The sequence below is a fragment of the Felis catus genome, chromosome D3 (genome assembly GCF_018350175.1).
Source record: "Felis catus isolate Fca126 chromosome D3, F.catus_Fca126_mat1.0, whole genome shotgun sequence".
NCBI classification, from domain to species: Eukaryota; Metazoa; Chordata; class Mammalia; order Carnivora; family Felidae; genus Felis; species Felis catus.
In genome coordinates this window covers 31,573,335-31,600,949 of record NC_058379.1, presented here as the reverse complement: position 1 = coordinate 31,600,949, position 27,615 = coordinate 31,573,335, and the positions used below count along the sequence as shown (strand labels likewise).

The following is a 27,615-nucleotide window of genomic DNA, read 5'->3' as shown; positions in this document are numbered from 1 at the left end:
CCAAACAGGAGGTCAAAAAGGGCAGAGAACAGAACACGTGGGCCAGAACTCAGAATCCTGAGTATGCAGAGCTGTTTCTTGAAGCAGGCCTGCCTTGCTGTCAGGCATGTTGAAGCCTCAGGGCCCAGTGCTGTGTGGTAGGATATGTGGGTCATTTGGACATTTATCTTTATAATGTCAGTGGCAATTGTTCTTTCTTATGAGGTAGGCTCTGTAATAAGCAGATGCCAATGGCATGGTGGGAGAAGCAAGAGGCCCAGGTCTTTGCCCCTGGGACTTGACCAATCTGTGTGACTTGGTCAGCATGCTTCACCTCCTCTGCTCCTTGGTTTCTTTCTCACTCACAGAAAGGGACAGGGCTTGAGACATCAAGTGTGAGAGCTTGTAAGATGTGAAAGGTGGGAGTTTACCTCAAGTCTTCCTCTGAGGCTGCTATTCTGGGGAATGCCAGCTATGGAGATACACGTATGGTTGGGCGTTGCACGGTGGGTGGGTGGGGGGGGGGTACAAGGAAGGAAGTGAATTGTATTAAAAACCCAGAAAATGTGAGACTTGTTTTTAAGAGTTGGTATTCTCATGGGGGAGTCCTGAGTAAACATGAGGAAGGGTATATGCAGACAGCCCAGGAACACTGAAAACTGAGTGAGGAGGACTGTGGAGGGTGAGGTAAACCAGGGGGACTTTTGGATAGAGGTACTTCTGTTATGAGTCATATGTATTAGCATCCAGTTTTCTCTGTTCAGAAGCAATGCTGCTCTATCATTTGACTATATTAATACTTATGATCAAATACTAAGGCCCCTACAGTCTCTCTAACACCATGCCGTGACCTGCAAGGTAGATAACCTTATCTTTATTTGTTAGCTGGTGTGTCTCAGAGATGATGTGATTTGCCCTGGTGTTGCAAGCAGTAAGTGGTGGATCTGGATTTGAACTCAGGGCAGGCTGTGCCTGTGGCTCTTTTACTCTCCCAGTCCACATGCTCATGGAGTTCCTGCGATAGTGACTTGAGTGTTTGATTCCTGTTTTGGCTTGTAACGGATATGGTAACATCTCCATTTGGATGTGCGCTAGTATGCTTTAAAGGGTATAATTTGACCCTGAGAACTCCTTCCAGGATGCTTGAGAAATGAGACAGTACTTCATTGCTTAAGAAGCAAAAGAAGATCTTGATGTCTCCCAGTCATTATTGTTAGGGTCAGGCGTAAGGCAGGGTAAAGATAGGAGTCAGAGGCTAAAAAAATTTATCAGTCAAAGGCTTTATTTGGGAACTAAGGTCTCAGGCGAGGTTCCGTGACTCAGGGAGGGAGAGAGAGGGGAGAGGGGAGAGGGGAGAGGGGAGAGGGGAGAGGAGAGAGAGAGGAGTCAGGGAAGTCGCCCCCAGGTGTGGTGGGGTGGGGTTTTTAAGCTGCAGCGGTTCCGGATTTAGGTCCCGGTGGGTCTTTTTCGCGTCTGGTCGTGCTGTCGCTCGGTGATTGGTTGACCTCCAATTCATTCTGGCATGCTGCTAGGGGCTTTTCATTGAGTTGCTCTGGCAAGATGGCCGTCCCCTCTACTGTGGTTCCAAGGACATCCTAACAATTATCAAGTTTTTCATTACTTTAAAGTATTTTGTGATCTTTTGTGGAGGTGTCAGCCTTTGTCTTTTCTCCCTCCAGTTTGGAAATATCTAGGAAACTTCATTGTTGGATTTGAATGTCACTTAAAAGAAATCATCCCCTTTGTTATTGTTTCTTGAAGGGGCTCATGCTAGCGTTGTTAAAAACTTTTTTCACCTTTTGTGCTTTGGAACATTTAGTTCTGCCTTTACGGATCCTGAAACATCCCATCTTAAGATTTTCCAAGCGTACTCAGCTTGTGCCTGCGCGCGTGCCTACTACTGTGCGTGCGCGCTCATGTGCATCTGTGCGCTCGTGAATACGTCAGTCACCTTACCCGGCAGGAGCCTGGGATGCCATGTTGGCTTTGATGCTGTCTTGCTGTGAAGGGTTGCCCAAGGGTGGCTTTGTCCTAGTTTCCTCGTAGGTAGTTCAGGCCTTTATAAAGCTTAGCTGTGGGAGCTTCAGAACTTTTGCAGCCTGAAGAGCTCAAGCCAAAACAGCAGGGAAGATAGGAAAACCTACCTGTTTAGCCATAGGCAGATGGACTGTTTTTGCTTTGATTGAAAGATTTCCCTTGGTTGAAGGGCGAGGCGGGGCAGGGAAGCCTGTGAAGGTCCGTTGGCCGCTCCACTGCCCTGTGAGTGCAGCCCTCGAAGTTGTTCCTGTCCTTCGCTGGCTGGGAGGAAGTGTGAGTGTGGGAGCCCCCCTGCACTGCCCTTACTCCAGTATTTGCACCCCGCGAGGGTCTTTGGGGGCCAGATCTTTGAGAAGGCTAGCCACTTCAGCTATACCCCAGGAAATGTCCCCTTGTACGGTCCTCTGTGCTCCAAAAGAGATGACTTTTGGGTGTGGCTGTCGCCGTGCTTTATTTCTTCCTGGCAAGCAAAGTGGGACTGTTTCTTTGTTGCATCTGCTTTAAAGAGGTCCTTCGTTTCTATTTTGGGAACAGAAATCTCTGTTAGAAGTAAGCTAGACAGCCGACAGAAGGCGGCTGGCTTTGGGATCCCTCTTGATAGTCCTGGTCCTGGCTGGCTTCGTTGTTGGCTGGGAGTTGCCCAAAGCCGCCCTCTTCAAGTGCATTCCTGGATTTTGAAAGGCAGGGATGAAATGGTCGGTGATGCTTTGTTAAGATGCAATTTGTCAAACTCTTAGTTCTGGCCCTGAGGCTGGAGCCTGTATTCATTCATTAGCTTTGCATTTCACCCTGGGCTCTGCCGGGAGGCTGCTGGCGGTGCTCCCTGACGGCCTGACCCTTCCCCAGGGCAGAGTCAGCTAGTGAGAGATCCTTGTGCTTGGTACTTGGGCTGCAAAAACATACCTTTGGCCCAGTACTTCTTGGCATCAGTTTACTCTGAACTCAGCCCCCCAGAGAAAGACACCAACTGTATGGCAGTTATGGGTTGAATAAATGCACACGTGCCTTTTATGCCCTCAAGACATGCCTGATAAAAATTTTTATGCATCTGTGGTAGAAGTGTAGTTCCATCCTTAAGGAACGTCTCAACATTTCTGAAAAATGATGTAAAGCAAGTACAGTTTTGGGAAGGAGACCTCTGTTTTCTGTTTTTCTTGATCTGTTTCCGTAGCACCAAATAAGTATATTAACTACTACTTTGTGTTTTTTCCTCTCCCAACTTATAATTTACACAAAATGGCTCTCTCGTCTCCAGGCATCATTGTGTTTTAAATGACTCCAGTTCCTAGCTGGAGCCAGGCCTGTTTTAGAGAAAGAAAGCATGCAACTAGATTTCTCTCTTAACCTTTGTCTGCAACAAATGTCTTCCTTTGTTTTAAAGAGAGTGAGAATGCTGTGAAGGTTAAGAAGAAATGCACCTCTCTTCCCTTATGATTTTTCAGTCTGCTGCCACTTATGTATCTCCTTGGGGCAAGGGAGGTGACCTCCTTGCTTCATATTACTTTCCAGGAATATCTGCAACTCTGCCTCTTGCGCTGCCTCTCACTAGCTCCTGGTTCTCAAACTGTGGCCACTCAACCTACAGTACTAGGTAAACTTCTGGAAACGTGTCAGGAACATGGCACTCAGAAGAAGATGGTTTGAGGCTAGTGAGATCATCATCCCCACAGGACCATACTTTATCACTTAGGAATATCACTTAATATTCCTCAAATATTTAGAGCAGCATGGCATGGTACATGTGTGAGGAACTCTTCCAGCATCTTCTCTGAGGGTCTATGTTCATTAATTCTTTTTAGGGTCTTTCTCTTGGGTAAACCATTCTTCTGAAGGCTTAATTTCCTTTGTGGGGGCATAATATTAATGCCCAGTCTTCTTATTTTGAAGCACTGGAGTTTGTGTTGAGCTGTATTTGTGAGATTATGGAAAAGGCATGCACTTATTAGAACTGAGGGTGGAGGGAACAGGGTGGGGACTATAAACTAGGTCTGTTTCTTTCTTTGCACGGGGAGGGGTCAGCTCAGTGACCCCTTCAGTTCCCTGTAGTGGGTCATTGATTATTTTCACACAGAAGAGTTGGGCCCAAGAGAGTTAAAATTATGCTGAGAAGAAGAGGTGAATTTATTGAAATTCTCTGCCTCCTATGTCATGGAACTGGTGTTTTTCATTTTTCTTGGCTTGAGTGAGAGAAATCTGCTGCCTGAGAGGCTCAGCACCAGGGAGTAAACCCTGGAGATAATGTTAAGGTTTACTGAGTGATTTATGGGGGAGTTGGAATATATAATACAATCATGCATATAGATTTCAGGAGAGTAGTGAATGAAGTTTTTATTTTGTGTCTTTTAAGTAATTTAACTGATTTGGATGTTTTAAAATCACTCTTTTATTAAACCAATCCTTTCAAAATCTAAAATAAAGCTTTAGTCACAGTCTTCTTTATAATAAAAAACAGTAATTTATCTCTTAAGGAGAGCAGAAACAATATATTTACATATGCAACTTTTATTTTAAACAGGGCTTAAGGGGTACATGGGTGGCTCAGTCAGTTAAGTGTCCGACTCTTGGCTTCAGCTTAGGTCATGATCTCAAAGTTCAGTGAGTTCGAGCCCTGCATCAGCCCTGCTCCTGCACTGACAGTGCAGAGCCTGCTTGAGATTCTCTGTCTCCCTGTCTCTGCCCCTCTCCTGCTCACACACTTGCTCTCAAAACAAACAAACAAACAAACAAACAAACGAACAAACACAAACCAAAAATACCCACTAAAAAAATAAATTGGGCTTAAGTAAAATCTTGCTTAAAAGAATTAAAAAGCATCAGTTTAAAAAAAATCGTGGGGTGCCTGGGTGGCTTAGTTGGTTAAGTGTCCAACTTTGGCTCAGGTTATGATATTGGGGTTCACAGGTTTGAGCCCCGTGTTGGGTTCTGTGCTGACAACGCAAAGCCTGGAGCCTGCTTCAGATTCCGTGTCTCCCTCTCTCTCTGCTCCTCTCCAGCTCACACTCTATCTCTCAAAACTAATAAAAAAAACCATTAAAACATTAAAAATAAAAAAATGTTAAAGCCCTTTTGTCAGGAAGTTGGATTAGCATTTTGTTTCATAATTAGAGTTGGGTTTTTTGACTTACACAGGTTTTTCCATTTTGGTTGGGAGTGAATGATTGATATGAATGGAAAACTAAGAGTGAGTCACAAATTCTTACTTTGGAAAATTTCTTAGGGATTTGTTGTTGCGGTGTTGTTTTTAACCTTTAGCTAAATGCCAGAAAAGTGGCAATGGTATTTGGCAAAAGTAGTGACTACTGAGAAACATTTGTAAGCATTGACTCAGGTTCACAGGTGCAGTGAATTAACCTGTACTGGAGTAATTGTGGATTCATCATTTGGGGATAGAGCATGAGGCTGTGTCTTCCACCTATTTTGTAATTAATTTAGGGGCACCTAGGTGGCTCAGTCGGTTAAGCGTCCGACTTTGGCTCAGGTCATGATCTTGAGGTTTGTGAGTTCAAGCCCCGTGTCAGGCTCTGTGCTGACAGCTCAGAGCCTGGAGTCTGCTTCAGATTCTGTGTCTCCCTCTCTCTCTGCCCCTCCCCAACTTGCGCGCTCGCTCTCTCTCTCTCTCTCTCTCTCTCTCAAAAATAAATAAAAACATAAAAAAAATTAATTTAGAGGCTCTGAGCTCTGCTTTGAAGGATTGTATAAATTCCATTGCTTTGGCTTTATTGCAGTAAACCCAGAGATCGACAAATCATAACTCTTTTAATTTGGTTTATTTAAAAAAATGTTAAGGGCCTCCCAGGTGTCACATACTCTAAGGGGATGCCAGGATGATGATGATGTGGTTCTTGTCCACCAGGAGCTCATTGTCAAGAAGGAGAAATAAATTTTCACTTATGGCTGGATGAGGCAGGTAGGAAGCGTTGTTCAGTTGTACCAGTTACGGATGCATGTAATATATATGTATTTAAGTATATCCCTATACTTAATTATGAAGTTAAATTCATTTTCTATTGCTGCATAACAAATTGCCATAAACTTAATGGCTTAAACCAGCACCCATAAATTATCTCATAGTTTCCATGGGTCAGGAGTTTGGGCATGGCTTAAATGGTTCTTTGCTCAGGATCTCAGAAGTCTGCAATCAAGGTGTGGGCCTCGAGGTGTGAGTGGGAAGAATCCACTTCTAAGATCATTTAAATTGTTGACAGAATTCATTTCCTTGTAGCTATCGGACTGATGTTCCTTTTTCTTTGCTGGATATCTCTCTCTCAGCTCCTGGAGGTCTCTGCAGTTCCTTGCCATGTGGCCTTTTCACAGGCCCTGTCACGATATAGCAGCTTCTTCAGAGCTAGAAAGGGAGTCTGTCACTCTTTAGTCTGCTGAGATGGAGTCTTATATAGCATTGCCTGATCAAGGGAATGACATGTCATTACTTTTGCCATATTTTGTTGGTTAGAAGCAAGTCACAGGTTTGCCTGCACTCAAGAGTAATTTTGCCCACCAAGGTACATTTCTGGTTATTTCACCAACTTCTTTCCCAATTAATCTGAACATTTGAATCCTAGGAAGACTGATGATAGCAGTCCCAGTTGGGGAATAAAAACTACTATTTGGAAAACCAGAAGTGGATTGTTTCTTCTCTTAGCAGATAGAAAACAGGAGGAGAAAGTAATGTCTGTGGGTTCACAGTATTGATAGTAAGGGGTTACATAAAAACAGTGACCTGTTAGGCTCATGTGTTCAGGGTGGACCTCCATAGGAATCTCTCAGGATCCTCTGGCTAGACGTAGTCATTTTTTATCCGGATGTCTTAGCATTGGCTGATCACCCAGGAGTGACATATGGCAGGAACACACTTTGAGGGACAAGTCTCCTGGAGGGTACACTATAGCACACAAACTAGACAGATGGTAGCTTATTCAACCTTGGACAGGAGTGTAATCCTACACATTGGCAGGCTGGGTGCTGAGAGGTGCTTGTGGTATCTGAGGCAGAGCTGACTGAGTTTACCTGAAACTGCTTTGTAAGGCACAAGGCAGTCACCTTATATGACCTGGAGTGTGTGATGCACACAGAGCATACTCATCGAGTTGGGGTGAGGATGATCGTGATAGATTGTGTGAACTGGAACTGGACAAAGTCTAGAGCTCCAGACTGGAGGATGTTCTACCTGCAAGGTGAAGGGCAGGTGGAAAGACAAGTCTTTCAGACAGAACCATGGATGTTCACCCTAGGGTCTTCACTAAGCAGGGGTCAGTGTTGCTTCCGCAAAATTAAACATATTGCGTGGGAGGAAAAAGGTGCTACTGGGCCTGCCTCTCTTTACAGTTAAGGATTGTGTGGATCCATGTGCTTACAAGATGATTTGGACTGTTAAGAAAGAAAGTGGGCTTTACAGAGCCATACTTAGTATGTCTATGATTAGAAACCCCCCCACCCCCCAAATCCAATAAGGACATTGTTCATTATTTATTCTTGGTCCTTCATTGAAGAAAAGGTCTGTGTGTTTGGAGAATGAATCATATCTATTTTGTTTGGAAGATAAGAACAGGGGCCCCTTGTGGATGCTAGAGAACTGATAGGGGGATTTTGTCCCTAGCTCAGTATGTCCCTTACCTGAGATTTTTTTGCTGTAATTCTCTCTTCATTATTTGATGCTTATCTTTGTGTTCTTCTTTTATTCATTTTAGTAATTGTGGCTCAACTGTTTTTTGGAACTTGGGGAAAGGGATAGTCTGTTAAGAGAAACCATGAAATGGCTCACTGACATTCTTTATTTTTCCTTTTAGCAGTTCAAGCTCTATATTTGTAACATCACACTGCTATCTCCTGATTGGACCATTTTCAAGAACTCACATCTTCTTCATACAGCTTAAAAGGTGAGTAGAACTTAAGACTCTTCTCTTTGTTGTTTGTGAAGCAAAGCTTGTCACAGCACTAACTGTTCTGAGATGGTGTACCTCTTAAGTCGTGTAATTTCTAGGCACAAAAACTATTTACTAATTTAGTTTTTTCTGGTACGAGGAAAGTTGCATGATATCAGATTGAATGTGGCTTTTCTTTTTTGTTTATAATTCACTTTGGGCTGTGAATGTATATAAAATATGTATTTCTAGATTTACTGAAAAAATAGTCTTACTGTTCAACTTGTATTTGTTGCTGAGCCTGAGCATTTAAAGCCCAGATACTTAAAGACATTTAAGGTCAGTGGGAAATGGGATTCTTTCTTTCTCATTCTAAATTCTTTGTTTTGTTTGATTTCCTACTTCATAAAATGAGGATAACAATGGGATTGCCATGAGAAATAAATGAGCCATCATACTTAGTACAGCATCTGGCATATAGCATACACTAAATAAATACTAGTTCCTTTCTCTTTCTTAGCTATTGTGATATCAGGTGGGTAGGTTTTTCTTTCCCTGTATTGATAGCATGTATGGTTTATACTGTGAAGTGGGGGGGCGGGGGTGACCTGATTTGCCGCATTTGGTCTTACATTTGTGTGCCTGTGTGTTTCTGTTTTGGAGAGTGGGTGAGCATTGGGTTATCTGGAAGCTTAGGTGATCCCTATGTATTTTGGTCATCTCTGGACATCCTCAGACCCAAAGATCAATTCAAAGGCTGCCCTTGTTGGGGGACAGTCAGTGAAGGTGCTGGGAGGGTGCCAGGAGCATCCTACCCTGCCTCAGCTTGCCTGCCCTGAGCTTTTCACTTTAGGTGTACCTCTTTCGCTCTTGGTGCCTCTGTTTTGTCAACTCTTAATTGATTTTAGTGATTCTTGTTCTGCCTAATTGCTAGGCTGTAGGGAACATTAAATGAAAAAATACATGAGAGTCTTCAGGAAAGTAAGAAATTCTGTAAAATATAAAGTGCAACTTTTTCCTAAAATGTAATATGCCAGGTATGACTCATTGTTTATTCCAAGTTTCTTACTAGAATGTAAGCTTTAAAAGGGCAAGAATCTCCCTCCTTCCCTTCTACTGCCTAAAGCAGTGCCTGTTACAAAGGAGCTCAGTAAAACTTTTGTCAAATGAAATGAATTGATAAAGACACTCCCCTCCCCCACTGGAGCATATCCAAGCTTTTTTATTTGTGGTTGCATTTGGAAATAAATGAGGCAATCTATTAATGTGCTCGCTCACTGAGGCACACAGACCCTTGAATTTAAATGGACTTTTCATAGTTTGGAACCTTCCTAAAACTAAGTGCTATGAAGCCCGCAGTATGTAACAACCCACACTCTCTGAGTCCATGTTGGGTGCATTTCCTTTCTGTTGTTGAGTGGGTGCAATTTGTATGTGTTTCTTTCCTGAGTGGATTTTACTATTAAATATCTGAAATATACTTTACTTTCAGATATTTTATTCAGATACTTTATTTTCAGATATTCTACTATCAGGTATTTCAAGCCCATTTGATGTGCTATTCCAGGGTAGGTGGTAAGCTTTCATGGGGAGTGTTCCAGCTATGTGCCTTAAAGATATGTTCGGTGACTGACGAAATATTTCTTATTCATGTGATTCTTTATTGCCTCATAGGGCAGCATTTTGAGAATCCCTTACCTTCCCTTACTTGGTGAGTGTTGATGAATTGTGCTATTTTTCTTCCATAATTTGGCATACCCACCACCACCTTAAGGTGGGAGGCAGCAACTCATCTCTACCAGGGCCGAAGAGAGTGCAGGCATAATTTAGTTTCTTTTCTGTCATCTCAGATACAGTTTTCTTTAACTTTACTCACCAAAAACTAAAGCCATCTTCACTTAGAATTTTATTGGGTAACCAGAGCTACCACTGGACTATGCTCCTAAGGACAGTGCAGCTTGATTTATAAAATTTTGACAAATGTAGACATATACTTGCAAATTACATAAAAACCTGATTTCCCCCCATATATGGAGTTACCTCATTCTGTCAGCTATTTTAAGCAACTTTCAAAATTGGTAATGGAAAACTTTTTCTTGACTACATTCCTCTATATGGATTTTAAATGAAATACAAAGCTTTGTTGCTCCTTATGAACATTAGAATGGTTGAAGAACAGACCCCTGTCTGCAGAACTGCATGTTGCTTTGTGTATCCCGGGTCACTTTCAAGCACATACTTGGATTCTGAGGTGTTGCAAGAACTTTCACACCTCTAAAATAGGTTCTTACAGCTGACTGTCCTGGAATTTATATTTGCTTTGTTACTTGTAAAATTCTGTCTCTCAAAGCTCACAGCTGGACCGTGAGACATTCCTAAGTGCTGATAAGATGGACAGGTGGCATTACCACTCTGCTTCAATTACTTGGCTGGATTTTTGCATTAACTGCAGAATGTGCTTGTCTTACTGAACAGTGGGTTTTTTGGACTTGGTTCTAAAATGGAGTTGGGTCCCCATGTTTAGGTTGTTATTAAATGTATTTCAAAATTTTAACCTCTCCGATAAATTTGAAGACAGATGCCTCTTCGGTGTGTCACATTTGTAAAGTGTAGTTGGAAACATGGCCTCTGGCTCAAATTCTGTCCTTGCCACTTTCATTCACGTTTTTACTCTGACAAGTCCTAAGCCTCTCTGAGTCTGAGCTTTTCTCCTCTTTAAATGGAATAATATTTATCTTGTGGGATTTTTGTGAAGATGCCTCATTCGGCATTCATGCATAGTGGGAGTTCAATAAAATGCCAGTTATTTGCCATCCAAATACTAGCTCTTACTCAAGCACCATGTGCTGGCAGGATCAGAGGAGGAGAAGGAGCAGAGGCGCGGACCTCTCTGTCCTCTCTCAGGGTGAAGGAGGTTTGCTGAGGAATTTCCTGAGGCATCTTCTTGCTGGAGCCAGGTGTGGTGGACTGCTGGTGCTGGTGACTTGACTGAGCACAGTGCCTCTGGGATATAGGTGAAGAAATCCCTAATTCAAGCTTTTTGCACCATTTCCTGTCTTTGTCATGAAAGAATGAAATCTCAGACTTGGATCTGGTTGGCTCTCAGCACAGATGAGAAAGGTTCAGATGGGGAAAATCCCACCTCTCTTTTGGTTTCCTTTAATGTCCTTAAAGGACCTGAAGTAGCTGATGAGGAATTGGGCGCCTTGTGAAAGTCTTCCTGCATAAGACCTGTAGTCCCAGTGGGGAGATACTCCAGCATTAAAACATCACCTCAGAAACCAGCCTGGCATTCCTGACTTCTTGGCTTTGTGTTAAATTTAAACTTTTAAAGTTTAAAAACCAAAGAGGATCAATAGTGCTGGGAGAAGCAACACCTTTGAGTGTAGGTCCCTGCTTTCTACACTGGTAAATAAAGCAATGCCTATTTTCTCCAGATGTTTCCTTGGCATGTACAGTAAAATAGATTAAACTGTGAAAATGTGATCAAACAAAAACATTTGGAGCTGTGGTATAAATGACCATATTGTGCTGGAGGTTCCCTAACTTGAAGGAAAATTTAAACTCTGCTTTACAATTAGGTTAGGATCATTCAAAGGCTGCACTGAAACTTCCTGTCTGTGTGAGAAGCCAGACAGTGGTGGACCGGTGCCTCTCTGGCTTTCTAGTTTGTCATTAGAGAAGTGACACCAAAGTTCCCAGTGGGAGGGGTCCTGGGACAGATCCCAGGTTGACTAGTTCCGGGTTGCCCCTGGACTTCTGAAAGAGTTTTTGGGTTCTCGAGGCCTCATTCAGGCCCTTCTGCTTCCCACTTGCTTTCCCTTCTCTCTCCTCTGTGTCAGGGGCCTCAGGTCTGAAGTCCATCTCACTGCTTTCCCCTCATTCTTTAGATTTAAGTTTAAGAGTGGCAAAAGAAAAATCGAAACTCAGCAAGAGCATCAGGGATGCTTTGTGCCATGTTTGAATTAGGAAAAACCAGCAATGTGAAGAGGAAGTCCAACAAGCAGGAGCACCACTTTTAGAGACAGGGAAGAGAAACTTGTTATCTCTGTCATTTTTGTCTGTGGTCTGGGAACTTGGGGAATTTTCTTTTCCTAATTTGTTGGATTCTGTCCTCCTATTATTGGACTATATTATTTTCTTAAAGTAGACTCATTCAGGGCTGTATCAGAAAAATACCTTTTCATTTTGCTTTAAAATCAAAAGGAGTGTGCTAACAGCTTCGTCAGCCCATGCCTAGCACAGTTGTGTCAAACTGCTAAAAAGCTAGCAAATTTTCCACCTAAAATTTTTGTGGGGGAGGTAAGAGTAGGGGGCGTGGGGAAGAGTATAAAAATAAACCTTTCAGAGATTCTGGGTTGCTTGGTGGCATGTGTATTTTTCCATGGTGAGGGTGGTTAGAAATAGCATTGCTTTTTATGGGAGTCTCAGCAGCAGCTCAGAAGTTTGGCTTTGTGGGCTCGGTCTCTCTGTGTGGGTGAGGCAGCTTCTGCAGCCTGTGGGGTGGGGGGCCATGCCTGGCAGCATGCTCTGGCACTGTCACTGTCACTGTGTGTCTTCCTGCCTCCCCAACCCCCGCTTGGTGTCACCCGGATGAACAGCACTCAAGTGTAAAATGTGCTTACCAAGGTCAGGTACTTGTGATGACTTGCCTGTGGCAACTGATGCCAATTGTAACAGACTGAGTCTCAGCGGTCCCCACAAAGTCACATTGGTACCTGTGTGAGGGCAGTCACAGGGAGCAGGTATCATAATCTGGGAGGGAGTAATCCTTCAGGGCTGCTGTGTGTCAGACTGGCTGAACCTCTTGAGCTTATGTGACCTCCCTTAGAGTCTTGATATCAATGGGGTGGATGGGCCACCCTATCAAAAGGAGTCCTTATGGATTTTTGAAATTTGTTAGTTACATAATTCTCACAAATGGAGGTAGGTTGCCAAATGTTTCTCAAACTCAACATAGAATGGAAATGGAAGGAAGCAGCCACTGGGACAGAGGTTTTTAACCTCCAGGGGACCCAGGACATATGTGAATTCCTTGAAATTGTGCCTGTTCCTGCAGAGAAAGCCAAGGCTTTGATGGGATTCTCAGTAAGATTTTGACCTCCAAAAAGGTTAAGAGCATTCGCAGTAGAGCATGAGACGTGAAGTTCATTTAACTTGGAAAAATCATTTTGGAAATGTAATGAGTGTGGGCAGAGAGAGATGTCGACAGGCAGAGGGAGGAGAGGGATCCAGTTATAAATTGTGTAACCTAACAAAAAAGGGGACTGTTGGAGGTTTCCACTGGGGTTTTGTTTTGTAGGCTTTCTTCTTGAACTTCATGTAATATTTGTTTTTGTGTTGGAGATGGTTCCTGCTGAAGGCTGCTCGGTTAACTTTGCCAGCTCAGGGAAGAGAGGTGTCTGCTGCTTTTAGGATGTCTGGGGTCTGTGTGGATTCAGCCTGACATTTAATGGTTTTTCCCTCTTTTCCTGGGATCTACTTTGCATGGTTCTCCACATTTTCCTACACCTGGAGATTACAGTAGGGAAGTTGGGGGACATACTTGTCTGGAGATAGATGGTGGAGGAAACGTCAGGCAATAAGAGTGCTTCATCTTGGCTTTCACAACTTGCTGTGGGTGTTGGGGGTGCTCAGCAGTGCTCTGCTTCAGAACCTTCAGTCTAACTGGGCCCATCGTATTTTGGGGACAAGACTGCTGAATAAGGGTACAGATAATTTACAAATACAAAGCATGACAGTGGCTAAATGATCATGTAGGAGAGAGTGCCTAGGACAGGTCAGCAGTGGTACTTACACTCCCTGGGCTGCATGTTCCACTGAGGAACAGAAGTTGTTCTATTGAGTTCACAGAGCTACAGGATCAGGGGGACCATGGTATTGTTGGGCTTGTGAGTTACAATGGTCACTTCTCTGTCTTCCACAGCAACGCTTTGGAAATGGGGCATTTGGGCAGGGAGTACTCATCCTAAGCACTCTCTGACCTGAGTCTGCATTAATTTTTTAAAAGTTTCTAAGTTGCTACCTGTTATGTAGGTTCTGTTCTGTTCTAAAATTTTTCCTGTGCTGTTACATTCCAAGAATATAATGCTTTGGCTTTTTTACTTCTAGACTTGGGTTGAGCTGCATTTACACAGTACAGTGACTGGGCAGGGAGTTCTACTTCCTCTGGTGTTTAGTCTGGCAACTGCCGCATGTCCCATTACCTCACTCATCGCCCTGTACCCCCAGTGATCTCATAAAAATAAGAAAATGCCATCATTTGAGAAAGAATTGTTTCTTGGGTCCAAGTAGGTTTGTGAAGTGTTTTTTATTGCTTTGCAAGACATAATGGTACTTTTGAGTTATTATTAAAAGAAATTCTTACTATTTAGGTTAGTTACCTGATTTTTGATCTTTAATTAGTTCCTAAATCTTCTATTCCTCCACATTGTAGCATGTGTCAGCATTTTCTTCCCCTCTTAAGGCTGTTAATATTACGTTGTATGGATATGCTACATTTTGTTTATCCATTCGTTCATTGTCGGACACTTGGCTTGATTCTAACTTTTGACTATTGTGAATAATGCTGCTAATGAACATGGGTGTCCATATATCTCTTTGAATCCCTGCTTTCAGTTTTTTTGGGTATCCTCATTTAAAAAAAATTAAAACTCCCAAAACTTATTTTTTAAAGCACACTCCCAAGTAGATTCTGTTAGGAATTCAAAAGAAAGGTATATTGAAGTGTGGAGGGAATCTACTTGAAACTACAAGATTTATAAATATAAACTAATTAAGGGGAAATAAAAGAGTAAAGTTGAGAACTGTATTATAGAGGTAATAAATATTATCAGCGGCCAATAAGCCTCTAACACATGTTTCTGAGTGAGGCATTATTCTTTTTTTTAATGTTTGTTTATTTTTGAGAGAGAGAGACAGAGTGTGAGCAGGGGAGGGGCAGAGAGAGACAGAGACACAGAATCTGAAGCAGGCTCCAGGCTCTGAGCTGTCAGCACAGAGCCCAACTTGGGGCTAGAATTCACAAACCATGAGATCATGACCTGAGCTGAAGTCAGATGCTCAACCGACTGAGCCACCCAGGTGCTCTGAGGCATTATTCTTTAGACAGGACTCCAAATAGAGCCAGATGCCAACTTCCAGGAACAACCCACTTAGCCTACAAGTTGCTTTTGTTTTGTCAGGGCTGCTAATAAGGGGCATTGTCAGGAAATGTGAAGAAATACAGAAATGGGAAAATTTCTGATCAGATTCTTGTATTTCCTGAATATTGGAAAAATAATAAATTGTGACCTTTTCAGGATAATAATACATGATTTTGTAATAAGAATTCCTCATAAGTTTTTACTAGAGCGACTTCTAACAATCATGTAATAGGAAGGTTTTCATGTTAAGTTTACAGTATCAGTTCATTGCAGTGCCTTCTGTGTGGTACAGCAGCTTGTAAGGCTAAACTCACCCTTAGGAGCCTACCTACTTACTATGCTTCCATTCTCTGTAGTGTGTGAAATGCCTCCATCAAATTGAGAAATAGAACTAATATGTGAGAAGATAGAGAAGCTCGTCTTAATCTGGGCAGACTTTGGCTTTCAAAAGTACATGAAGATGTTTGTAAGTCACCAAGAAAAGAAGTTGTTGGAAGAAGAGCCATGGGAAAATAAGGGTCACAAACAGCTGTTTGGATATACTTTATCTTTAACACACATGTATAGAGCTGGGCACTCTGAAAAGAACTTGGGCACAAAGATGAATGGGAAGCAGTTCCTGCCTTACAGTGGGATGCATGATATGATGGAGGAGACCCACAATATGTCCTTAGTTCTAGTCCCTGGTGACGTGTGCTCAGCATGGTGTCCAAGGGGACCCCGGGCAGAGATATATGTGTACATCTGTCTAGGAAGCTTTGTTGCTTCACTCAAGAGGTGGTGACATTTAAAGTGGGTCTTAAACTTTAAAACTGTAGTTTTCCAGGTGGACAAAAGTAAGGAGAGAGCATTCTGAACACTGGGAAAGTCTCACACAAATGTGTGGGTGTGGGAAAACTAACAGTGTGTTAGAATAGAAATGGGTGGGGTGCTTGAGAAGGAAGACAAGAGATAGAGATAAGGTTGGAAAAGAAAGCTGGGACCAGACCATAAAGCATTTGAATGCTCTGCATAGATTATCCTGTAGTGTGGGGAACACCATTTTGCATTTTTCAGGGAAGATGACATTAGATACGTGTTTAGGGAAGGCGAGTCTGGTGGCCATGGGTAGGAGTACATGGAGGGGAGAGACAGAAGCTAAGCAGACCAGCCAGAAAGAATAACATAGCATGCAGGCTCTTCCAGGGAAGCGGTGAGAAGGCCTGAACTGGGTAGTAGTGACAGAGAAGAGGGCCTGAAACCGAGAGGCTTTGGGTGTGCCCACTAAGCAAATGTGGATTCCAAAATAACTTTTAGGCGTCATCCTTGGGAAAATGAGAAGATGGTATGAGTAGAGACAGGCAACTTAGGAGGTGGAGCTCACCCAGGATGAGATTTCTTGACTGGCATGCCTGTAGGACATCATGGGGAGATGGCTAGAGGTTAAACAGCAAGCGGTCTGAGGCTAGGAGAGGTCATGATGACAAGATGGAGATTTGGGGGTCATCAGCATGATCATCACAAAAGTGTAAAACAAATAAGAGCAGGACTTCTGAAAAGGCCATGTAGGCCACAAATATATAACTGGTCTTATACATGACGATCATCCATTCTGTTAAGTTTTTGTCTGTCTCTTGAGTTGTCAGAAAACAGTTGTTAAACTTTAACATTTAGTACTGTGTATCCTTTTACCTCATTAGTACAGCCATAGAGATTTTCCTCTTGGTCTACCCATTATCCAAAGCATTTCTTGTCTATACCTGGATGCCTTGAGGCCTGTTGCAACTCACACTCACTCTTGTTTATATCATCTGAAAAAAAAGTAACCCTAAAGCATGCATTATTATAGTTAACCTTCAATTTGGGTGGTTTTGTTCAGTGAACTCCTGGTTTCAAAATCCCCTAACCTAATATCTTACCTTCTTCCTATAACTACCTAGAAGTACTTTTAAGAATTTTACCCCTTTTGTCAGTTATACCTCAATAAAGCTGGAAAAAAAGAATTTCACCCCATCTCTAAATGCGATTGGAAAATTTCCTTGTTGATATTCTGCCATTAGAATTGGGAACACTCAAGAGCTTTGTAGTCAGTCTTCTTTCACAAATGCATTTTAATGAATATTAGGTAACCAAAAGTAAGGATAAAATGGATTTTGTGTTCTGTATCTCCTGGGTTGGATCTGAAATAGGGATGTGAGAAATGAGCTCTTGCTTTACTTTGGAAGATGGGTGAGGGGGTGGTGACATCTTTTGGATAAATAATCTATTCTTGGCCTGTACATACTCATTTACATTCTTGTCTCACGCCCTGGCTGTGATGATTTGACTCTGTTGAGTGGGCTTATACATTTTCTCCACCATCTGTTCTCACATTATGGAGGGGGCGCCCAAATTCTTATTACTATTACTATTCTGATTTCATGTGGAACTTAGTATGGATGAGTGGAGAGAGAAACACTTATTATGAGGAATGGACTTAGTCTAAATTAAAATCAGATAATTAAATATTTCAGAGAAAATGGTAGTAACTAATATAAAATTCGTAAAATTAAGAATAATTAATAGAAGATCAATTAAAGAATCACTGATGACATTGGTTCAATACAGAGAAAAATGTTAAAAACTTTATATCAAAGGAGGCAAAGAGATTAAAGCAAAATGTACCTGTAAAGCTAGTTTTAGTATAATTATCTAAGTTTCTAGAGTTTTTAGAAAATTTAATATAGACCTAGAAACTATCAGATAAATGACCAGAAACTATTATCATTATCTCCAAAAATGATTACTGTATTCCATGAAGAAGGTGGGATGGGAATAATTTATCAATTTATATTCCTCTCACATTTGGAAGAAAAGAGTTACTTATGTAACAATTTTAATGTGTTCTGTGGGTTTGTTTTTAATTGATAAAACATAGTGGTTTTATTATTCCTTAACTAAATGTAAGTAGAATATAACCTAGAATTATACAACTTTGGCTATTTCATAATAAAATATTGTTAACATAATGCAATTTTAACAAAATAATATTTTATTTAACATAATAATTTTATTTAATAATTAAAAATTAAGCAGTTAATATTTAATTTAATATTAATTTAATTTTAATTAATTAAATCAATCAATTTATTAAAATTAATTAATTTAATGTTAATAAATAATTAATGCTTATTTAACATAACAATTTAAACAAAAGGATCCATAAAGTAATTTGCAGAATATTGTGACTACAAATGAAAAATGCTTTTGAAACCACTGCTATAAAGTGAATCAAGGGCCATAATAAACAGTTCTCACCAACTTCGGCAATAGACCATACCTCCTGTATTTTGGTGACACTAACAAAGCACTTAAGACTTGCTGATACAATAGCCTACTCAGAATCATTTAAAACACTACCCAGAGGGGCGCCTGGGTGGCTCTATCGGTTGGGTGTCTGACGCTTGATATCAGCTTGGGTTGGGTCTTATGGTTTGTGGGATCGAGCCCTTTGTGGGGCTCTGCACTGATAGTGCAAAGCCTGTTGGGGATTCTCTCTCTCTCCCTCTCTCTCTGCTCCTCCCCAGAATGCACACATGCTTTCTGTCTCTCAGTCTCAAAATAAATAAACTTAAAAAAAAAATAAAACACTACCTAGAAAAAAATAAGTATGGAGCTTTGACAAAAGAACTAAAACACTGTGGAAGCAGCATCATGCGGGCCTTTGAGCGTTTTGGCAGTTGGGGGCTGTTATAAGGACCAGTTGACCTCATAAGGAACTTAGGCTGTGTTCTGCTTTGCAGAAATTGAGAATGCTCCACTGGTATTTTCCACATAACTGTAAGGGTCCCAACACTACACCTGTTGTTTTGAATATGCTCTGAGCTTGTATTGTATTATTCTGTTGAGTTCTAATGGGTTACTTCTTAGGGACTTAAATCACATTATGTTTTTTTCTCAGTTGTACCTATTACATAGATGAATAAACTGAGGGAATGAGAGATTACAGGAGGCATATAATAGGATTTCTGATGACTGTTACAATGTCAGAAGGAATTAATAGAGTATTGTAGATTGCAGTACATTGACTGGTTTAACGATTTATAAATGTGTAAATGTGAGACTTAATACTATTAGGTGACTAATTGTCTAATCACTTCAAACCTTCTTGAGAAGTGTCATCAGTCTTTAATGTACAATTGAATAAAAACATTGACTCCATCTTTTGGGAACTTTTTAAAAAATTTTATTTTATCTTATTTTTTTAAAGTTTATTTTTGAGAGAGGGAGGGAAAGAGAGATAGTGCATGCATGTGGTAGTGGTGGGGGTGTGCAGAGAGAGAGAGAGAGAGACAGAGAATCCCACTGTCAGCACAGAGCCTGATACAGGGCTCAAACTCAGGAACACTGAGATCATGACCTGAGCCAAGATCATGACCTGAGCCGAAATCAAGAGTTGGATGCTTAACTGACCCAGCCACCCAGGTGCCCTTATTTTATTTCTTCAAGTAGACTCCATGCCCACTGTGGGGCTTGAACTCATGACTCTGAGATCAAGAGTTGGACGCTCTACCAACTGAGCTAGCCAGGCACCTTGGGAACTTTAATTTTTAGTGGAGAAAGCATAAATAGGGACTGTGATTAAGAATTGCTAGTTGTCCATTGTAGTACTTTACAAAGTAAAGCTAGATTGGTAAAATCATCTGGGGTCCATCTGTCTCTGTTCTAGAGGGCTCTGCTCACCTGCAGACCCAGCTGTGTCCAGTCCTGAGCTGTGGGGACTGCCATGGAGAGAGAGTTATGAAGAGAAGAGCTGTACTGCAGACCAACAGATGTAAACTCTTATTTGTTGAAGTTTGGTACTTGAACTTGCAGTTTTGGGGGTGAAGAATCAATCATGCTAAAATATAGGCTTCCTTCTACCTAAGGAAGAACCATATTCTATCTTAGTCTTTCATATGAACATTGGGGGATCTATGAGAGGTGCAACAACTTCTGGGGAAATTACTGGAACATTCTGTATTTTTAGTTTGGGACAACAAGACTGATTCTCAGCCCTGGGTATATAACTTTCCCATATCCAGTGTGTGGTTTTTATGCATTGGTAGATGTGGTGGGTTCAGAAACTGGGTGGGGTGATAATCCTGTAGAAGACTTCAGTACTCCTGAGTGTGGCTGAACAGTTGATGCCTCCTGTTTGTTGACGGGAGCATCCATTCCTTCCTCTTTATCATTAGACTGGATGACTTTGTTTCTCCATGATTCTCAGGGATCTCAGTTCCATAATTTTTTTTTTCAACGTTTATTTATTTTTTGGGACAGAGAGAGACAGAGCATGAACGGGGGAGGGGCAGAGAGAGAGGGAGACACAGAATCTGAAACGGGCTCCAGGCTCTGAGCCATCAGCCCAGAGCCTGACGCGGGGCTCGAACTCACGGACCGCGAGATTGTGACCTGGCTGACGTCGGATGCTTAACCGACTGCGCCACCCAGGCGCCCCACAGTTCCATAATTCTTGAAGAGAAATTGGAGTTGGGGATTCCTTTCTGTTCATGGTTCTTCACGGAAAGGTGTTAGTACTTTGGGTGTCTTAAATGTTTATCTTGTAGTCAGTATGATGGTTAATTCTGTGTGTCAACTTGACTGGGTCAGGGGTGCCTAGATTAAACATTTCTGGGTGTGTCTGTGAGGGTGTTGCCAGATGAGGTTAGCATCTGAGTTAGTGGACACAGTAGATTGCCCTCCCCATTGTGGGTAGACACCATCCAATCTGTTGAAGGCCTGCATAGAACAGAAGGTGAAGGAAGGATGAATTTTCCCCTTTTGCTTCCTGCCTGCCTTCTTCAGCTGCAACATTGGTCTTCCCTACCCTTTGACTGGGATTTACACTGTTGGCTTTCTGGTTCTTGGGCTTTTAGACTCAGACTGGAATTATGTTACTGGCTTACTTGTATATGCAATTTGCAGACAGCAGATCCTGGGACTTCTCAGCCTCTCTAATTGTGCGACCTGTTCTTCATAATCAGTTTCCTTTCTTTTTCTCTCTGTCTCTCTCTCTTATGTGCACATGCACGTGTATTATCCTATTGCTTTTGTTTCTCTGGAGAACCTGTGACTAATACAGTCAGTTTAAGAGTTTGTAGAGCTGCCTCTTCACTGATCTGATTTTGTTTATGTCCTAAGCATTCTCCTACTATTTCAACATATACCTTTTTGCATATCTAACTTACTTAGATGAAACAATCCTGAAGTCATGAGAACACTATACAAGTTTTGCTTGGCCAGCTATTAAAGATTCCATTTTTTCAGTTTTCTCTTTTTCTTTATTCATTCCTCAGACATATATTCTTAACAAAAAAGATTTGAGTTTGTTTTTGGCATCTTTTTGGGCCTTATTCCTGTACTAATATGTGCATAATTTCCTTCTTGATAAGAAGCAGATCAGGGTATCCTGAAAGTTTTGTCATCCATCATCAGTTGTGTGACCTACTCCTTATTGGTGGGTAGCAGTGAAACACTTAGTGAAATATGAAACTAATTAGAGATCAAGCTCTGGGTATATTCTAAGAAGTTAGAGTATACCAGAAAAATGAAAAAGTCTTATTTCTAATTTTAAACCATAGCTGATTTATACCAAACCTTTGCCTCTAGGGTAGGCCTATAAAAATATAAGAGGGTACAGTCTATATAAGGACTGTCATTGCCAGCACCAGGGCACATATCTGGAGACCTTGCTCTGTACCACAGCTTTCTGAGAGCAAGTTAGCCCATGTAGAGGCCAGATCTGGATCTGTTATGACACACGCAGATTTTAATTTCTGGAGGCTAACTAAACTCTAAGTATTTTCTTAGTTTATAGGCAGTAAAAACCTAAATAAAACTAAAATGGACTGTCAAGATTGGGTGGAGTTTGGGCCTCTGAATCACAGCAAAATAGCCCCTGAAGAGAGTCTGAGTAGTGGCATGTATATCCACCGCTCCTCCTCTTGTCCTGTCAGTCTGTGTTCACTAACATCTTTACATCTTTCTGGCTGAGGCCCAGTCTGTAGTGCTCCAGAAAACAAAATGATAAATGATAATAATGAACATCAAAGCCTTCTTTGCCACATAGAGGGGCATCTGAAAGCAAAATAAGTTGTTAGTTTTTGCATTCATTTTTATATTCACTCATTTAGTAAATAATTACTGAATACTTGTTGATTGAAACCATAAAATATTTGTCCTGTTAAAAACCTTTTCCCAGTTGAATTGTGTAGTTGGAGAAATTAAGGCTCGGACAGCTATAATGATTTGCATGTGGTTACAGAGCATGTAAATGGAGCAGCAAGGTCCTGGCTCAGGTCTCCAGGTCCCTCATGCAACTTTCACCTCCTCACAGGCTCAGCCCATCTTACTCTCACAGCAAACTCTGCAGACTGGCCTGGTCTGAATTGCAACTGATTTATTGGCAACTAAGATCTTAAGATTCTTTGGAACAGTAGGGTCATATTCAATATAAATGTGATTTATCTTTAAGAATTCCTGAATTTTATTATTATTTAAAAAAAATTTTTTTTTTAACGTTTATTTATTTTTGGGACAGAGAGAGACAGAGCATGAACGGGGGAGGGGCAGAGAGAGAGGGAGACACAGAATCGGAAACAGGCTCCAGGCTCTGAGCCATCAACCCAGAGCCTGACGCGGGGCTCGAACCCACAGACCGTGAGATCGTGACCTGGCTGAAGTCGGACGCTTAACCGACTGTGCCACCCAGGCGCCCCAAGAATTCCTGAATTTTAACAAAGCAGTGTTTCTGAGGGGAAAAAATGTGCCATCTCACAACCAATGTAGTTTTCTCCTGCATTCTTAAGCTTACAATTCTTTCTTCTTTTTTTTTTCCTAAATAGTCAGTGAACCAGACTATCTGCTTGCTTGCTTTTTTTTATTTTTTATTTTTTTTAGTTTTTATTTATTTATTTTGAGAGAGAGAGAGAGAGGGGAAGGGGCAGAGAGAGAAGGAGAGAGAGAGAGAGAGAGAGAGAGAGAGAGAGAGAGAGAGAGAAAGAAAGAATATCCTATGAAGGCTCTACACTGACATGGGCCTTGAACTCACGAATGGTAAGATCATGACCCAAGCCAAAATCACTAAGATGCTTAACTGACTGAGCCACCCAGGCACCCCTACAATTCTTTTTTTGAAAATTGTGCTTTTTATACTTAAGATTAGAACTGAGTCGCAAGCAGTGGCAATAGCATAGGAGTTTTGTGTTTACCAGAGGAGTATTGCCCCCAAATATGTTGGGCTAGCTTTTGACCAATCAGGTGAAATTTTGGAAAATGTCCCAGTGAAACAAGATTCTCCCTTCTAGGCTACCAATAAGAAGTGTTAGATGTTGGGTACTTTTAGTATAGTGAGTCTTCATGCCTTTGTTGTGTGTCATCCAGGGGCTCAGCAGTGACAAGGAAGCGCTATGGGATTCAGAAGTTTCATGTCCTCAAGGAGCTATTTGCTGTTTGGATGGTTGAGTGGATGGAGGTAATGATAAAGCATTTCTGAAGGCCTAATGTTTTTCTGGATTCATTGTCTTAGGTGCTTCAAAAGCATATGGCAAACAGTAACAACAGTCAACAGTGTTGAGTGCCTCTTCATGTGAACATAGATTATCTGTAGGTTGGCTTACTGATATCATTCTTAGATGTGTTCAGTGCATATTTGTGATTCTGTGAGCCATGCTCTACTGTGTTGTTTCTCAAGCTAATTCATATGACTGTGTGACTTGAGATGACTAAAGGTCAGGGAAACCTGAAGTATAAAATCTCTTTAGCATCTAGAAATATCTCAATATTCTTCACTCTTTACCTTCGCAATATCACATGAAATAAAATATCTCTAGTACATTTTGAGAAAGGAGAGAGGCTCTTGGAGTAGGTTTTCTCATATCCAGTTCTCCAAATTTTATAATGGAAATGTTAAAACTTTTAAAAACCATGCCTCGAGGTGAAGAAAATGAAGCAGAAGAGAGCCACATGATTGGTTGAATATCCTGAAGCATGGAGGGTAGAGAGTTCTTGGTTTCTGCTTTCTCCACCTGATTTAGCAGCACATTATTTTCTGGTTATTATATGGAGGATTTATTTTACAGTAAATGAGGCAGCAATAAGCTGCCTTATACTTTGTGAGAGATCAACAGTCCTGATATAAGTTTTTTTTATTTGCTATCCTTTTTTGTTCCTTGATAATTCTGGAGAACAAAGGCCACTGGAGAGAGATCTGGGATCTTTCCAATCCAGGAGATACTTGGAAATGGGATGATGACCAAGGCAGTGGTTACTCCAGGAGATCAATTCTGGGTGTTGGTAAGGATGCTCCTGAAGCAGGGGGGCTTTGTTTCTGGGGCGTGGCTACCCTGTCAAACGAATACTGTGAGACTGTATTGTTGACCTTTTAACTTTTAAGGTAGACATATGAAATAAATAAACCTGAAGTCAATAGTTTAGGTCTTGACAGGGTTACACATAGTTTGATGACCTTTGAAGCATTGAGCATGGGTTGGCATTCCTTATAATTCAATTTTATATCCTTTCTGTGGCCTCTGTGGAATTAAATCACTTTTCTTTTTTTGGAAAACTGATCTTTCTGTGGACATATTAATTTAGTGGAGGAGACCTTATTTTTAGGTTGCTGCTGCGAAGCTTTTGCCATATAGACTAACTGTAGCTAATCTCATGTGTTGGTGTGTGTAGAGAAAGTCAGCAGTAGCTGGACTATGGTTATTTTTTGGCTTCTGTTTCCCCTCTACCATCTCTGAACAGATACTGAAATTATTTAATTAAATTTAGATGCATGAAGAGAACACCTACTTGTGTAGAAGTTATGCAAAGGTATGCAAATCATGCACAAATGAGTTGGCTTGGCTGGACTGGAATATTCATTGCCATCACAGAAGAGGAAATACAGGAAGACAGTTGTCTTATTGTTCACTTTTGGATTGAATCATAACTTCAAGATGCTTTTTTTAAAAAAAGTTTGACTGCCTCATTAAATAGAAGTCTTGGATGAATGTCACCTTCCTTCTTCATTTTTTTCACAGTGCATATGAATTTTTAGGTGTCAGTATTAACTCATTAGTCATTGTCACCTCTTCTGATCACCCTCTGAAGGTACTTTTAAAGTATACCTTTAAACTTTTTTTTTTTTTTAATATTGCATTGTACCTTGCTTTAAGTCACAGAAAATCGTATGTTAATGGCACTGTCTGAAGCTAGTCCTATCCTCTTTAGGGATCTTTCAGGAGTCAGGCTCACAGACTTGTGGGGGCTGGAGGAGTTCTTTAGTACAAGTTTAGTGGTAGCTATCTCTAAATTTATGGTAAATTATTTGTGAGGTTGGAATGACAGATTTGTCCTAGTGGTTCTCCTATTAACCTCTAGCTATTTAAGTTTAATTCTATAAAGTAAGCTGAGAAATGTACATGTTAAATGCTAGTTACTGCCCATGATGAAAGGGCTGATGATGGTCAAGGTGACTGTCACTTTGAGGCTGTAGGCTGGGAGCATATCAGAAGGACCTGACTAGAAATGGCTTAAATAAGAGATAATTATGATAAATGGCCTTTTCTTAAAAAGGCTTAATCATTCAATCTGAATCTATAGCAAGAGATTTTTGTCATCAAAAGGATGAGGTCTGTGGTAGTTCAAAGCTGTTATTAACAAAAGAACAAGTTATATCTTTTTCTTCAGAATTGAAAGGGACCAAAGCTATCAGAGATATTCAAAAACCTCAACTACAAGCTAGGAAATACAAGTCAGAGAGGTTAAATGACATGCCCAAGGTCAGACCCTGAGTAAATGGTGGATTGAGCCTTTACGTGAAAGCCTATGCCCCTTTCAGACCTCATTCTACACTGCAGGGTGTGGATGGAGGGTATTGTAAGCTGAGTTGAAAATGATAATTTTAATGGTTGCTAGGAAAATTCTGGTTGTACACTTTTTACATAGAAATTGATGTTAGTGAAGCTTGCCTACTTGTTTGAGTACCAGCCTGTTGTGTAGACTAGTAAAAAATGTTTATCTTTTTCATTTGGTCTTACATGGAATAGCTGAGAGATTGTTAGAAGAGCTGAGAAATTGTGAGTATTCTCAATGGATATAAAAGTGAATTCTCTCAGAATTGTTCACCAGAATTTGTTCATTGGTTATTAGAAAATGCTCAGCAATGAAGAACATTTTGGGGAATGGCTAGTCAGATTTTAGGGACATACGTAAAAAAAATTTGTAGTAGTCAAGTACAATGGAAATTAAGCATTTGATTTGTAGATAAACCCTTCTTGCCCTGGAAGAAGTAAATAAGTTGTGGAGTCTTTGTTTGCAACTGAGGAATTAAACCAACAGCTTTTTCTAAGAAAAGTTCCTTAAACAAAGATATCAACAGTAGTGAGGGCCCTTGTTGACATCTGGACTTTGTAGAAACTCGAGATATTTACTCTACTCTTTTGCTTGGAATTTCCTGTCATACAATGGCTTGTTCTTGCCATACCAAGATGAATAACCTTGTGTAATGTGCCCAACATTTGGAAAGCTATGATGGACCTGTCATAGGGAAAACCTTGGAAGTTGATTCTTCTGTAGAGTACCTATTACAGAATCATTACCCTATCAAGCCATGCATGTGGAGATCACACAGTGCCTGAACCTGAAGGGAAAACCAGTGGCTCCTACATTTGGAAGCCCAGTGTGGGTACAGGGCTCCCTCAGCATCTCCCCACATGTCAGCCTATGGTTGTGCTGCCACCCAGGACTACTTGGAACATTAAACATAACTTTACATATCCAAATGTCTTGTATATAAGCTTAAACCTGTGGAAGAAGTAGAATGAGTTTTAAAGGGTCATCTGGCACCTTGAAATGTTTAGCATTATTATACTCAGGAGTTACAATGGTCGTGGTCTGGTGACTTCCAAGTGGGAAGAGAACCTTTATGATGTTATTGCAGCCAATACATGCTCTTGAATACCTGGAGCAAATGGCATAGCCACTGTTAGTTAAATATGCATATCCTGTCAGATGTTAAGACCTTCCCAATAACGTATCATGTGTATTTTCATGTGTGTGCTTTTAATGATTATACGATTTTTTTCTTGTTTGTGTGTGGAAGTTAACACTATGCATGAACAAAGGCAGAAATCATAAAGTCAGTTTTAGAACTCCAAGTAACTGTAGAGATCACTGATTCCATTTTTTGTGTTATACAAAGAGGAAAACCTGAAGCCTAGAGAGGTGAAGTGGCTTGTGTGGGACTGTGTAGTCAGCCTGCTGTAGACACAGGAGCAGAGCCAGTGCGGCTGCCTACCAGTCTAGAGCTTCTTGTGTTCTGTTAGGCTGTCCCTGCTCCTGTCCCTTCAGTTCAGTCCCACAAAGTGATCTGCGGCATTATGCCAAGGAAAGGAGGCGTGACCTCCTGTATTCCTGTATTGTAGCAGGAATAGAATGTAGTAGATTACATCTACTTAGCAAGAGGCCATTTCAAATGGAAACTTTTGGAATTCTTAAATATAAGCTAGCATAAAGTAGGGAAAGGGAACTCTGGAAAGTCATGTTGCAGCAGTTTCAGGATCTAGCCCAGAAATGATCAAGACCAATCACATAGCCCCCCTCTG

At 41.1% G+C, this 27,615-nt stretch overlaps 1 protein-coding gene across 19 annotated transcripts in view; it reads left to right on the top strand.

Moving 5' to 3' along the window:
• Window positions 1-27,615, top strand: part of LDLRAD4 (low density lipoprotein receptor class A domain containing 4) — a 440,311-nt gene that overhangs the window by 49,147 nt on the left and 363,549 nt on the right. For 6 of the 19 annotated variants that reach the window (XM_023241723.2, XM_023241718.2, XM_006938755.5 and 3 more), the window contains exon 2: window positions 7,803-7,892. The gene's annotated coding sequence lies outside the window, so the exon portion shown is untranslated. Of the gene's footprint in view, window positions 1-7,802; window positions 7,893-19,709; window positions 19,815-23,404; window positions 23,496-24,207; window positions 24,317-27,615 lie in introns of all 19 variants that reach the window. The other 13 variants (XM_045041601.1, XM_045041603.1, XM_045041607.1 and 10 more) reach the window with 6 other exon arrangements.